This window comes from Lycorma delicatula, chromosome 9 (assembly GCF_047948215.1).
Source record: "Lycorma delicatula isolate Av1 chromosome 9, ASM4794821v1, whole genome shotgun sequence".
NCBI lineage: Eukaryota > Metazoa > Arthropoda > Insecta > Hemiptera > Fulgoridae > Lycorma > Lycorma delicatula.
This window is the reverse complement of record NC_134463.1, coordinates 16,279,216-16,294,386: the sequence shown is the minus strand read 5'-3', so window position 1 is coordinate 16,294,386 and position 15,171 is coordinate 16,279,216. Positions and strand designations below refer to the sequence as shown.

The 15,171-nt window shown below is 30.3% G+C and overlaps 1 protein-coding gene across 3 annotated transcripts in view; it reads right to left on the bottom strand.

Annotated features, from left to right (window-relative positions):
• LOC142330479 (angiotensin-converting enzyme-like) overlaps positions 1-14,970 on the bottom strand; it is a 102,419-nt gene extending 87,449 nt beyond the window's left edge. For 2 of the 3 annotated variants that reach the window (XM_075375743.1, XM_075375747.1), the window contains exon 1: positions 14,763-14,969. The gene's annotated coding sequence lies outside the window, so the exon portion shown is untranslated. Of the gene's footprint in view, positions 1-14,762 lie in introns of all 3 variants that reach the window. The other variant, XM_075375746.1, reaches the window with a different exon arrangement.
• Positions 14,971-15,171: the final 201 nt, after the last annotated feature.

The following is a 15,171-nucleotide window of genomic DNA, read 5'->3' as shown; positions in this document are numbered from 1 at the left end:
ATCAATCGGTCTTAAAATAATTATTTAAGCATTAAACTGTTTTCATCTATGTGTAGGTCTAGAATCATTTTACTGTCTTGGTGGATATTAGGACTAATTTTAAAAAAAGAAGAAAAGATTAATGACATTATTTTTGTCAGATCAGATAATATAATCATACAGCTGACTGGTCATAGGCAATATATCTTACTATTCTCTTCTATTTATAGTTAAACCTCTGTTTCAAATATCATTGTTTCAGCGTCAGAATTAAATAAGCATTAATTTTTCAATATTTATAGATAGTTATAGAACTATTGGCACATAAGTTAGCACAAAAAACTACTAGCATTCGCCAAACATTTGGGATAGTACTAGGCCGACTAAAAACATTATCAGTTTAATATAGATGATATTTATAACCAAAAATACATACGATGCTATTTAATTAAAACAAGTACTTTAAACAATTATTTTTTCTACTCACTTTATTGCTGTAGCTTGTGAATTCCGAAGTCACTGTCATCGGTAAATTCTAAAGAGCTCATGTGCAATTCTTAATTCACTTTTTATCACAAAATTGTTGATGCGCACATCATATATATGTGCATTTTCAATGCATTTTTTTTTCAAAGTTGACAACATGCTCGCAGACATTGTTCCGCTCAGCTTCAGACACTTTATGAAATTTCTCTTCAGCTAACTTAAGAACGTCTGACATGTTAAAAGTTGTATTTCTTTTAGCTGCTTCCCCTTTCACTTGACTCCAGATAATTTCAATGGCATTTAAGTGAGGGAGGTGGCAACCGTAGAACCGTGTGACCTACATTTTCAAAAATCTCATCTATTAGAAATTTCTTTTTTCTTTGTGTAATTTTATAATATATAATTCAGTCTTCATCATGAACAGTTAATTCATTGTTTGGCTAACCATTTTATCATATCGCTTTTTAAAGAATTAGAATAAGCTGTTTTTATAGCAGAATATTGTGATGTGATGCGTTATCCATGGTGGCAAGTTGGAAATACACTTCTCCCACAACCATTTCATATACTTTTTGGAATTCACCAATTTGTGATAATCTACTTTCTTATTTGACTCATACATTAAGTAAAGCATTGTTAATGAATCCTTTATTACAGACAGCATGAACAATTATTAATAGTGAGCCATTGGATATCGGTGTCACATGACTACTATGAATGTAGGTTTCATCCGTGTATACAATCGATCTTCCTTCTTCGTGAAACAGGGAAACTTGTCATAAAAATTTAATTCTTTGCATTTTAATGTCATTCCTTTCTATCAGCATTTTCCAGTGGTCTCTGTTTTTTCCATGTAAATCCCATTTTACATAGTATTCTCCTTAAAGATCTTACACTCCCTTTGAAATTAATTTAACTTTTGCGAGCTTTTTGCATAATTCTCTTCATTGTAGGAATGCATTTTTCGGTTACATAAAATTTATTTAATAAATGCTTCAAAGCATCAATGTCAAACGAATCTAAATTGCACGCAGTACTGGGGTGATTTACACATTTCTCAGTAAAACAAACATGAATGGCTCCTCAGTTTCATTTGATTTCACTTCTGCTATAACTCTTTGGACCGTTCGTTTTGATACTTTTGACGCTTGAACAACCGTATTCAGCACTTCAGTTTTCTTCACTATTTAGGAATTGTTCCAGCATTGTTTTGTAAAAAGAAACTGTAAACACTGAATACAATTTTCCTCACCTGAGTATGAACTATTGTACGTTTCCTCTCTACTGGACATCTTAAAAGAAAATAACTGTATTGAAATATTAAAAATTTAAATGACTGAATTTATGATGAGGCTTAAATGAAAACAACATAACAAATAGTAAAAATAAGTCGCTAACAGCTATTCACTTCATTAAGTAAAAATATACATTGCAATAAATGTTTCTATAATATTCACTTCTAGAACATAATTACAAGCGATATGTGATGTATGATTCTTCACAATACAATGATTAGAGTAGATTAAAAATAAGTAAATGAAATTCTTAGAATTATGTGTTGTGTTTACAAAAATTCATAAATAGCACATTACAACAGGAAGTAGGCCTAAATCACAACATCAATATATAACTTAGAATAAAACTCAATAATTACATACGTTACAGCAAGTCTATGAAAGTTATTTTTTATATATTAACATACCACAATAGATTTATATAGAAAATGACAATGTTTTTAGTTTGCTTGTAACAGAGGCCAATGTATGCAAAATGCTAGTACATAGGATTTCAGTCACTGCACCTACATATGTGTTGATAATATAACTCCAAAGGGTAGATTACAAAAAGTAAAGGAAACATTAGATGCACACAGCTATAAATATGAGCTGCTTCATACAAAAAGAAGTCTGCCAGTGTCAAATATGGATCAAAGAATTATAAAGATATTCTTAAAAATGTATGTTTGTAGAGTATAGCACTTTACAGAGGAGAAACATGTACAATAAAAAGGCAGACATTTTTAGTGTGGGTATTGAAAATTAAGTTAATTGATGAAAATCAAGATAAAAAGCAGTGCAGAAACATTTGTTACAGGATCAATGAAGAGATGAAATAGATTTGTGGGCCAGATATTAAGACATACGGATTTATTTAGTTTGGTAATACAAGGATATGTAGAAAGGAAAACTGTAGGGGAAGACACGGTTGAAATATATAAAACAGATGCAGGAAGTATTTGAGGAAAAAATTTTTTTAGTAGTAAATGGTTAACACTAACTAAATTTCTAAAAAGTACCTTAAAGATATTTTTAAAATAAATAATAAAAAATTTCAAGTTTTGCTTAATATTTTCTATGTAATTCAGTCGGGGAATAATTCTTTCCTATAATAAAAATTAAAAATCAGACTGTTTTAACTACTCAATAAATATTACATCTTAGCTATTACATAAAAATATTAAACGGTTGAATAAATAATAGTAACGTTTATAGTTATAGAAGTAATCTTACTGATCTGTTCATAAGTTAATCATTGTTTAATAGAATAGCATATTTCTTATTTAACAAGTTTTTTTTTTTTAGTATGGTACATAAATCACTTTATGGAACCCAATTATGGTACACGAGAGAATCGGCAACGTAAACAAATGACTATTATTACGAGTTTCTGCAATTAGTACTTTATATAAAAAGTATTAATTAGTTCGAAAAATCACCACTAACCGTTTTAACAGCAGTACTATACAAAAATTATTTTAATAAAATAACTAGTTTATTGGTTATAATGTTGTTTATGTTTATTTAGTCATCGTATAATTATTTTATTTAATTAATTTTTCATTTAGAAATCTTTTGACACTGATAACACTACTAAAATACATAACTGGAATGAAATGAAATAGAACTTCTCGAAAATGACATTAAAAATGTATAATAGCGACCAGCCGACGCAGTCTTCAATAACCAGTTAGGAACCTGCGCCATTGATCGTCATGATGGATTATCGTGTGTATGGCCGACAATAGCACGTACGCGACCCAGATGGTCTGTCGTGTGTATGGCCGGCAACTCCGCGACCCATCATGCACTGATTAATGTCCCTGGACAATAATCAGTCTGTATGACTCGGCTCTTTTGAAGAGCTAGTCCGAAAGATCTTTAGGCGCCAGGCGGGGCAGATGTGGTTTTGGCCGCCCCAATAAAGAAAACTGTGCAAATAAATTAATTGCGTACAGGAGTGACGCTTGAGGGGGGGGGGGCAGTGTAAGGTTAGCGAGTCCCTACTTTGCAAAGCTGTTCATTTGTAGGATCGCGTTCTACTTTAATATTACTGTAATCCTAATAGTGGGGATCGGGGTAAAATAAATTTAATTATAATTAAGTCTGTACCAAACAATTAACATGTGTGTATTTTACGTTTTTTTTTCAAATATAAAATGCATTAAATAAGCAATTGCATATACGAAAATGAAAGTGTAGACAATAAATAAATAACTTGCTTATAAAATTTTAAGACAATATATATCTACTAAAAGTGAAATTATTTACAGACAGAAATCTCTTATTTTTTACATAAAATATAAAACTGTGTTAATAAGTAGTACCTCCTCAGGACAAGAGACAAACAACATTTAATAATGGAGAACTGTTTGTTCAACCTGGACCAAAAAATGTGAATAAGTTAATTCTGATATGCATTCGTAGTTGCCACATAGATTAAATGTATTTCTAAATGAGAGCGTATCTTCTTTTACAATTAGTAGATAAAATTGAAGTGTTGTTGACTATAAAAAGAATAATGCAGGTAAATGCATTATCTAAAAAAATCCAGTAAAAATTAGAAAAAACCTATAATTTTATATGGTGAAAAGTGCATTGAAGATTAATAAATAACCTCAATCATAATAGTAGCCACTGTAGTATTTATTGGTTTTCAAAATCCACTGCTAAATTAGTAAATTTGTGAAACAACTGAAATGAAACTGATAGATAATTTTGTTAGCAAGTTAAAAGAACTTGTAACTTGCAATTGTTTTATTTATATGATTACTATTCATTTATTTGATTGTTTAATTTATACAGAATATGTGCAAATATTCCACACAACTTATCTCAAGTTTGTGTAAATAAAGAGATTAGATTAAAATTAGAATTATACGTTCAAAAGCAAAATGTGCAGTCCAATTTTAATTTAGTTAGGATAGTGCATAAACTGGATAGAAAAATAGATACAAGTCATATAGTATGTATTTTTTTTTAAAAAGATAAAAATGTGTTATGTGGAAAAATTACTTTGGCAGGAAATTAATAAACACAAGAAAAATCGTCATTTATTATGCTAACTCCAAACCAATACTTGAACCTAAATCTAGTATTGATGGGGATTTTAAGGATTTGGAGAGAGACCTTGGTGGCAATAATATATAAAATAACCCACCTGGTTATTTTAATGCCACCTATTCCTCTAATTGTATACCACAATTATTTAACTGGTGTACAGATAAATTCCAAATCTATTAGTATATTACATAAAAATGTGCAGTACATTAATAATGTAATATCAGAGTTCTAGCATTTTTATTATGATTTAGAACTTACAAAGAATAAATTTAACACAGTTTACTTGAAGGCTGTATTCCTTTCAGTAGTATTTCCAGAAAAACTTTATGCGAGAGGATACACCAGTTTACATGAAAATATTAGTTGTAATGAGTTTAAACTATCTAACACTTAGAAAAACAAAATGAAAATAAAAATCTCTTATGAAGTTAAAAGTAAAAAAAAAACAGAAAATGAATACTTTTATTACAATTAGGGTTCCATGTAGTCATATCAGTGTTTTTCTATAAGGTACCTGGTTTTTTTTTTTTTAATAAATTTTTCTTAAAGATATGAATTTTAAAATCATGATGGGGGATTTTAATACTGATACTTCAAAGAACTGTAGCGATATATCTAACCTTATTAATACTTTAGAATCATTTAACGTTTCAAGTAATTAAAACACCAAGCCACCAAACTGTTGTCAGTAATAATATAATAATAATGCAGTAATGAAGACTTAAGAAATTTTACACATTTTCAACTAAACATTTTTTACACAAAAGATTATAGGTTCAGAAAATATATGATATAAGAAAACTATGTTACTTTCCTAAAGATTAAGGCTATGTTTATATTAAATACATTTGTAGATAGTATATGAATAGGATGTAAATAGTAAATGGAATGCATTTCCATGTTATTTTCATATTATTATGACTTTTCATGTCCTAAAATTTAAGAAAAAGATAAACAACAGTTTTCATAAATCATATATCAATAAGGAAGAACTTTTACTTTTATTATTAAGGGACAAGTGAAATAAATTTGATTAATTTACAAATAAATATTAAACATTTTTCAAAAGACAAAATACAATTTTTATGACAATAAATTTGGAACTAGAAAAAACTTGTAATTATAACCGCACTGGAAGTAATAGATTATGTAGTAGCAGTATTAATTTATCAGTACATGAAAAAGAAGGCAATATTAAGCATAAGATACACAATAATATTATATAGATAACTCTGAATCAGTTTGCAGTATTTTAAATAATCATTATTTACAACCTCCCCAAAAAAAAAAAACAATATTAATAAACTTAGCTGACATATTGTAAACTAAATACTTGAAAAAAAATAACAGCTTACATTAATGAGGAACTTCTGCAGTTAAAAGTTTTAAATGCAATAACTAAAAGTAATATCAAAGCGCTGGTGAACGGGATGATATTTCCTAAAGTGTTTTAATAAGCTTGTTACCTCTTATTCCTATTTTAGATTTAGAAATCAACTCGTCGACTGCAAAACTTACCCTGGAGCAGATATTGATAGCGACCATAATTTTGATAATGAAATGTAGACTGACTGGAGTTTAAAAACCTGAAGAAAAGGTGTCAGATGAATCGGTGGAATTTACAGAAGCTTGGTGAAGAGGAAGTAAAGAAGATTTTTGAGAAGGACATGCAAGAGGTTTGAGTAAAAAAGATAAAGTAGAAAATGTAGAAGAAGAATGGGAGAATGTTAAAAATGAAATTCTTAAATCAGCAGAAGCGAACTTAGGCGGAACAATGAGAACTGGTAGAAAACCTTGGATTTCAGACGATGTATTGCAGCTGAAGGATGAAGATAGAAAATATAACAATGCTAGTGATAAAGAAAGTTAAAGAAAAATATAGACAATTAAGAAATACTATAAACAGGATATGCAAACTAGCGAAAGAAGAGTGGATTAAAGAAAAGTGTTCAGAAGTGGAACGAGAAATGAACATTGGTAAAATAGACAGTGCATACAGGAAAGTAAAGGAAAATTATGGGACACATGAATTAAAATCTAGTAATGTGTTAAACAAAGATGGTACACTGACTTATAATACGAATGGCAAAGTCAATAGGTGGGTGAATATATTGAAGGAGGAAATGAATTAGAAAATGGTGTTATAGAGGAAGAAGAGGATGAAAGGGGAGAAACAATACTGAGATATGAATTTAAGAAAGCATTAAAAGATTTGAATGGCAGAAAGACTCCTGGAATAGATGGAATACCTGTAGAATTACTGTGCAGTGCAGGTGAACAAGCGATTGATAGATTATACAAACTGGTGTGTAATATTTATGAAAAAGGGGAAGTTCCATCAGACTTCAAAAAGAGTGTTATAGTTATGATACCAAAGAAAGCAGGAGCAGATAAATGTAAAGAATACAGAACAATTAACTTAACTAGCCATGCAATTCTGTACAGAAGAATTAAGAGGAGAGTGGAAGAAGTGTTAGGAGAAGACCATTTCAGGAAAAGTATAGGGACAAGGGAAGCAATTTTAGCGCTCAGATTAATATTAGAAGGAAGATTAAAGAAAAACAAACCAACATAATTGGCGTTTATAGACCTAGAAAAGGCATTCAATAACATATAGACTGGAATAAAAAATTCAGCATTCTAAAAAAATTAGGGTTCAAATACAGAGATAGAAGAACGATTGCTAACATTTACAGGAACCAAACAGCAACAGTAATAATTGAAGGGCATAAGAATGAAGCCGTAGTAAGAAAGGGAGTCCGACATCAATGTTCCCTATCCCTGTTACTTTTTAATCTTTACATAGAACTAGCAGTTAATGATGTAAAAGAACAATTTAGATCCGGAGTATTAGTACAAGGTGAAAAGATAAAGATGCTACTATTTGCTGATGATATAGTAATTCTAGCTGAGAGTAAAAAGGATTTAGAAGGAACAATGAAAGAGATTCGTTGCATGAAAATGAACAAGAACAAAACGAAAGTAATGAAATATAATAGAAATAATGAAGATGGACCACTGAATGTGAAAAAAGGAAGAGAAAAGATTATAGAAGTAGAAGAACTTTGTTATTTGGGAAGTAGAATTACTAAAGATGGACGAAGCAGGAATGATATAAAATGTCAAATAGCACAGGCAAAACGAGCTTTCAGTCAGAAATATAATTTGTTTACAATAAAAATTAAATGTCAGGAAAAGATTTTTAAAAGTATATGTTTGGAGCATCGCTTTATATGGAAGTGAAACTTGGACAATTGGAGTACCTGAAAATAAAAGATTAGAAGCTTTTGAAATGTGGTGCTATAGGAGAATATTAAAAATCATATGGGTGGATAAAGTGACAAATGAAGAGGTATTGCGCAAATCGATGAAGAAAGAAGCATTTGGAAAAAAATAGTTAAAAGAAGAGCCAGACTTATAGGCCACATGCAAGGGTAGGTCAATTATTATTTCAATTTAGGTATATTTTTGGTTATGTTGGTAGTACTGTCGTGTTGTGTAGATGACACATGCGTGGTTTAATTGTTGTTATGTCTGTGCAGGTTTGATGCTGCTATATTAGTTCCATTATCGCTGCTCTACCATTAACCGTTTGCACCAAAGAAGAAAAACGTCAGTGATCCGTTTTTTGCGGTCAGAAGGTGAATCAGGGGCTAAAATTCATCGAAGACTTTCGGTACAGTATGTGAACAGTGTGTTGCCGCAATGGAGTGTCTACGAACGGATTGAAAAATTCAAAAATGGTCGCACGAGTGTTATGCACGACGAAGGAGCCGTACGACCATTTACCACCACAAATGAGAAAAACATTGAGTGTGCATGTGACATGGTTTTCTTAGACAGACGAGTAACTATCGATGAAGTGGCACATCGTCTGCAGATTAGTCATGGTTCTGCCTACGAAATCATCCACAACAGACTTGGGTTTCATAAAGTCTAAAAAACAACTAGCACAGTTGCATAAACAAATGCGCTTGGACATCTGCAAAAAACATTTGGATCGCTATGGTAACGAACATGACATCTTCTTAGACAGAATCATCACCGGTGACGAAACATCGATCCATCATTACGAGCTGATCAGTAAATGGCAGAGTATGGGCTGTTAACATCTAAATTCACCCTGTAAAAAAAAGGTCAAGATCCAACCATCCACAGGAAAACTGATGCTTACGGTTTTTTGGGACTCAGTACTGAAACATTATGAGGAAAGGGGCACAACAATAAACAGTGCGCGTTACAGTGAGATGCTTACTGGAAAGCTGAAGCCTGCAATTCTAAGCAAACGCTGAGCACTGCTGTCAAAAGGTGTTGTGTTGTTGCACGACAATGCCCGTCCACATACTGCTCCCCACACTGCTGAAACACTCCAGAAACTCAACTTTGAAGTAGCTGGTCCTCCGTATAGTCCTGATCTTGCCCCTTCTGACTACCACTTGTTTGGTCTACTCAAAGAGGCATTAAGGGGCCTTCGATTTACCTTGGACAAAACAGTGCATTCCTGGCTCACAGCTCAACCGAAAACCTTCTTTTATGAGGGCAACAGGAAGTTTGTGCAATGATGGACCAAGTGTTGAAATGCAAGTTGACTATGTTGAAAAATGATGTACATGTAAGTTTCCTATTTGTATTGCAATAAAATTTATAACTACATTGTGGATAATAATTGACTTACCCTCGTATTAAGGCATCCTGGAATAATCATCGCTTTAATATTAGAGGGTCAGGTAGAAGGAAAAATTTGTGTAGGTGGGCAATGTTTGGAATATGTAAAACAAATTGTTAGGGATGTAGAATGTAGGGGGTATACCGAAATGAAATGACTAGCACTAAATAGGGAATCTTGGAGAGCTGCATCAAACCAGTAAATGACTGAAAACAAAAGAAAACCTCTTATTCAGCTAACTAAAATTATACTACAGCAGTGAAGAATTTCCAGAATGTTTGAAAATAAGAACTGTTAGACCTACCTTCAAAAAAAAGTTAACAGACTTGAGAATTCAAAACTATAAGCGTAATGTATTTCTCTCTTACATTGTTTCTTCAAATTAACTGAAAATAAACTAAGTAAAATGACAGGTTTTTTTTTGTAAATATAAATAAAAATATTACTATATTAAATATAAATTATTTAATGATTTTTATATGGCATTATTCCAAACCACTATCAGTGCATTAATAAATTTTATTCAGGAAATAATGAATCTTACTGAAGACGAAAGATAAAGTAGGTGTAGAGAATCTAAACTTCAATAAGGCATTTAATACATAAACATATAGTCTAGCATGCATTGCATAAGGCAACTTATATATATTTGGTATTAGGGGTAAATGTTTATTTATGATAGGGTTGTTCAGTGTTTCTATAATGGTGGGCTGGTTATACTTTTTCGGATTCTACTTGTAAAACTAAACAAACAAAAATTTCCTTAGGAAAAATGGCAATTTCTCCTTCATTCTACCCCTGTCCGCCATTTTGTTATTTTTATATAAAAATTTATATCTCAAGTTCGGAAAGAGGAATCACTTCATTATTTGGTAAGCATCTTTGTAACAGTTTAAAAATTAGCAAAAAAGTGGCAGCCATGTTTAGTTTTCATCTCAATAAATATTAGTTTTATCAAAATGTATGTTATGCTAAAATATTAAGCCCTTTGTTTTGAACAAAACGACATTTTATTTTTATCAGTTTTCAAATAGTCAAATTATGGCAGAAAATTGATGTAATTTTGTATCTGTTTTCATGTTAATATTAATTGTTTTTATTTATTGTTAATTCTAGTACTGTAAATTAGTATCAAATTAGTAACTTTCCAACACCATTAATCACAGACTGGACAAGACCAATTATTGGATTAACTAGCACATTATGAAACATTGTCCTCAAAATATAAAAAATTTAATAAGTTGTAAATTCATCTTTTAAAATATTTTATGGGCAAATGATGCTTCCAGATCCCTTTAAGTGTTCTAAGCAAATAATTTAAAATTAATCAGTAGAAGCAAAATGCTTCTTTCTGTAGATATATCAAATGGCTAACATCTGATTGAACAAAAAGTTAGAAATAATAGAATGATAAAAGAAGGGAAAGATCTGAATCACTTCATATCTACTTTTATATTGTAATTTATCCCTATAAGATATCAGATATATAAAATATTTATTTAAATTTTTGAAATTCCAATATACTAATTAAACTTTAGAAAAAGATTAATGAACCATATTAAAATCTAAAAAAACTCATTTATTCTATTTTGTTTGCTTTTTATTTTCTGAAAAACTGCTAAACATTTGTTACTTTTTTCTTTACATGCTAATAATAATTAGACTGAGATTGATCAAGAGTAGTAACTTTTAGTGGTTAATAATACAAATAATGCAGATTAAGATTATTATTATCATTTTTTTTTTTTGTGAAGATATAGCTTAAATACAGGAGTCACCATTAATGTTAAAAGTGAATATATAAATTATAGTGAATATGCCTGTAAATAAGGCATACTATTATTTTTTAGTTTATTGTGGCTTTTATTAAATCTATATTTGTATTCCCTACATAAAGCAATTTAAAGATTTTATTTAATTTTCTTTATTATTGTTGCTGTTATTTTATTACTTCTGTTACCTATTTCGGACTGTCTAAATATTCCACCTCAAAATTCAGAAGCACATTTCATTAGTTCTTAGACTTAGTTCTTTTCTTCTTATTAATTAGTTACATAAACTGTTCTTTCTTCTTATTCATTTGTAATAGTAAATAAATTTGTTTATATTCAGCTATCATTTTTTACCAGCTGATATTTTTACCAGAGCTCATCCTGTCAATACACTCTCATAAATTTTTATATATATATATACATGACATTTACATTATATATATATACGTGTAGTACACACACAATACAATACAAAACTAGGGCAAATAAATCATACAATTTATTTTTATGCTTGATGTTCTGAAGAAATTTGGTGAATTAAATAATAAGCCTGAATTAACTCATTAAGACATCTAAGTCTAAGTTTTTTGTGCTAATAAATAATAATAATAATAATAATTTGCTTGGGAAATAAATCTCATAAACACTCAGATAACTCTTTTAAGAGGCCGTTAAGAATGGTTCTTTACTAGCTATTGCCTCAGCCTCAAAGATAAAGCCAGAGCTTTATCAAAGATATAACCAATATTCATGTAATCAATTTTGGGAATAAGGGATCCCGCTTGACTCAAGGAGTATAGTTCACAATAATAGTGATTAATATTTTTGTCTCTCTTTAGGAGTCATAACTCAACAGTTACAAATAACCTGACATGACAACATATATCTATTCCCAAAAAACGCTGATTCAATCTTAATGAAAATGTCACGGAGTAAGGCTTACTGAGGAAAATAAGTATTAAAGTGTTTCTGATGCCTTTTTCGCAAAAATTATTGAAATTGACCTCTTTACTCCATCACAATAACCAGTACAATAGTGTCATCATTAACATACGGTATTACTTATCTCACATGACATATTGTACAGTAGCCACCAGTCGGCAGTTTTATAATCTAACCACATGTTCAAGTTCATTTTGTTTGTTGCTGATAAAGGAGTAACTGATAAAACATATCAAGTTACTACTGTCTCTCCAACTGTGAGATATGTTTTGAGATTCATTTTTTATGAGCAAGCATACAGTTAAAATTGAAATCAATTGAAATTGATAAACTCATGTTTATAGTAATATTATGAGTGATTTTATGTAACTGATGCCAGAAAAATCAAAGAGAAGAGGGCCAAGCAAATTCAAGTGAAAAATGATTGAAAAAACTGATGATTGCAATATTTTGAACAGAAAAGAATTGGCTGGCAAAATTCATGAAACTTGGGATTGCAGTGATATCAGAATCTTATTGTTAAATGAAGAAGGTAGACAAAACAACTGGTGCAGGCTGTTCTCAATGACTATTATTTTCTGCATGAAAGTGCATTACCTTACTCTACAGGCCACTCAAAGGCTTCAGTTCTTTGTTCAAATTGGAGTTTTATCATTACTCCTATAATTGGACTTTCCTTGAATACCATCCCTTTATTAAGATGTAGATCTGTATAATCAATGAAACTAATGGATTCATAGATGGGTATATAGAACTAGTGGTGAATACCTCAAAAAAGTTCTACAAAAGTTGGTGTTATGGTGCAACAAGTGCCCAAGAGTAGAAAGTGACTATGGGAAAGTGTAGTGTGGGTATGTTTGTAAGATTAGTGACCTAAGATATTTAAATATTTTTTTTTTTTTACATTATTAATGTATATGCATATTTGTCTATACATTGTGTTGATATTATTTTTACCAAAGTACAACATGCAAGTTTTTATCTATTTGTCCCAACATTGCATAAGAATAGCTGACCAACTTTACTTATAATTAAGAATTAGCTTAAATCGGATTAAAGTTTAGACATTACATGATAGAGGACTACCACAGCTGTTAATGATTTTTTTTTTATTTCTATTCATTTAGGAAATGTATTTTTGAAAAGAATTCAATAAAATAGTAGTCATTTATGTATGTTATTTGCCATAAACAAAAGACTGAGTGTGACAAGATATTAGACATAAGTACCCATAAAACACCATTGTCATTCTCAATAAAAAAGCATTTCACACCAGGGTTACTAAGGAATAGTAACCCTAAGGAATAGGAATAGGAATAGTTACTAAGGAATAGGAGAAGTGAAAGTGTCTTCTTCACAAAGTTAAACTTTTACACACAATATGCCAAGCCCACCAGATGCAGGAGATTTTCAGCTGTACAAGTGACATCTTCACTCTGTTCACCATTTGGCTGATTAATGAAAATCATTACTTTTAGAGAAAGAAAAAATAATTGTACCTCATATCTCTCTTGTGCTTTATATGCATTGCACCAATAACAAAGACTGTGACAAATTATCTAAACCAACAACTTAAGATACAACTTCTGCTTGCTCACAGAAAATGAACGCAAAACATATTTCACTGTTGGAATGTGTCTCCACAAGTCAGAAATCCCACAGTGAAATGAATTAACATGTGATTAGATTACAGATAGTTAATTGGTGACAGTACATAATACTTTGCCACTACTTACTAAGAATGTAGTTACAGGCACTAATTAAATGTTCTAATGTGATATCATTACAGATGTAAAATAGTTAATTAAATAAAATAAATATTTAATTGTACCATAACACACAGACAAAATAAAATTTATTGTTTCTAAGTGTGATACAATTTCTTTAATTCTTTTTTGTGTACATTACAGATCTGTAAACACAATTTTTCTAACACCCTTAGTTTTAAATAAATTACGCTTAAAAAAAAAAATTACAGGAAAATATAGTTAAAATCTGTAAAGGTTATACATGGCGATACTTGTGTTAGAATGAGTTCGCTGATGAATTTCTTTTATAAATAGCCTCAGGCACATCTCGAATTAATGTCAAACAGTAATTGGCTAGCATGTTAGTTTCCCTTTATAGCGGTTTTCCATCACCAAAATGTCTTTGTGAAAATGTTCACTGTGTTCGTTACTTACATCTCCAAGGTTGTCCGAGAAAAAATTCAGATGTTGGTGGTGGAAATGTATTTTCAATGACACATTATATCCCATAGGTCTGTATTAAGTAAGAAGTTGATTAACAATATCGTGGTAAGATTTTTGTTTGCCAAGAAAATGTTTTGCAAAAGTTTAATACATCATCTCTGACCAGCTCTCTTATTTGAGGACCAACAAATATTCCTTCTTTAATTTTTGCCTCATTTACATTCGGAAATTTCTGCCTGATGTACAAAAATCCAGGACTATCCTTCTTCATGAAATCTTAATTTACGGTTTTCATTTAACTTTATAAAAAGAGATGTTTAATCTGGAACAGATTTGTTAAAAAAAAAAAAATTATGTTGTATACAATAAAATAAATCAAATTTACCTCACTTTAAAATAATGCCCTGAATTGTATGGTTTTCCATTGTAGAAAATTCATCGAAGTTACCACACAAGTAAGCAATTTCGACGACACTGAGATGTCTCTTAATTGATACGACGTTAAAAGAACACAAACAACTTAATGACTTTTCAGTGCCAATGCATTCGCAGTTGTTTAGTTGCTTTAATAACCTCTCGTGGCGTAACTGTAAACAGTTGCTTTAAAATATATTTTTGAACTATATACGTCATCAGAATTGCCAATGTATTTTAATAACCTTTTTTTAAACAGTAATCTTTTACAAAATTACTACCGGTATTTATTTTTTCAATTAGGAAAAGTAAGAAAAAGATTTGTTAATGAAGAGAATATTATTGTATGTTCTCAAAGACGGATAAAACATTATTTGTTC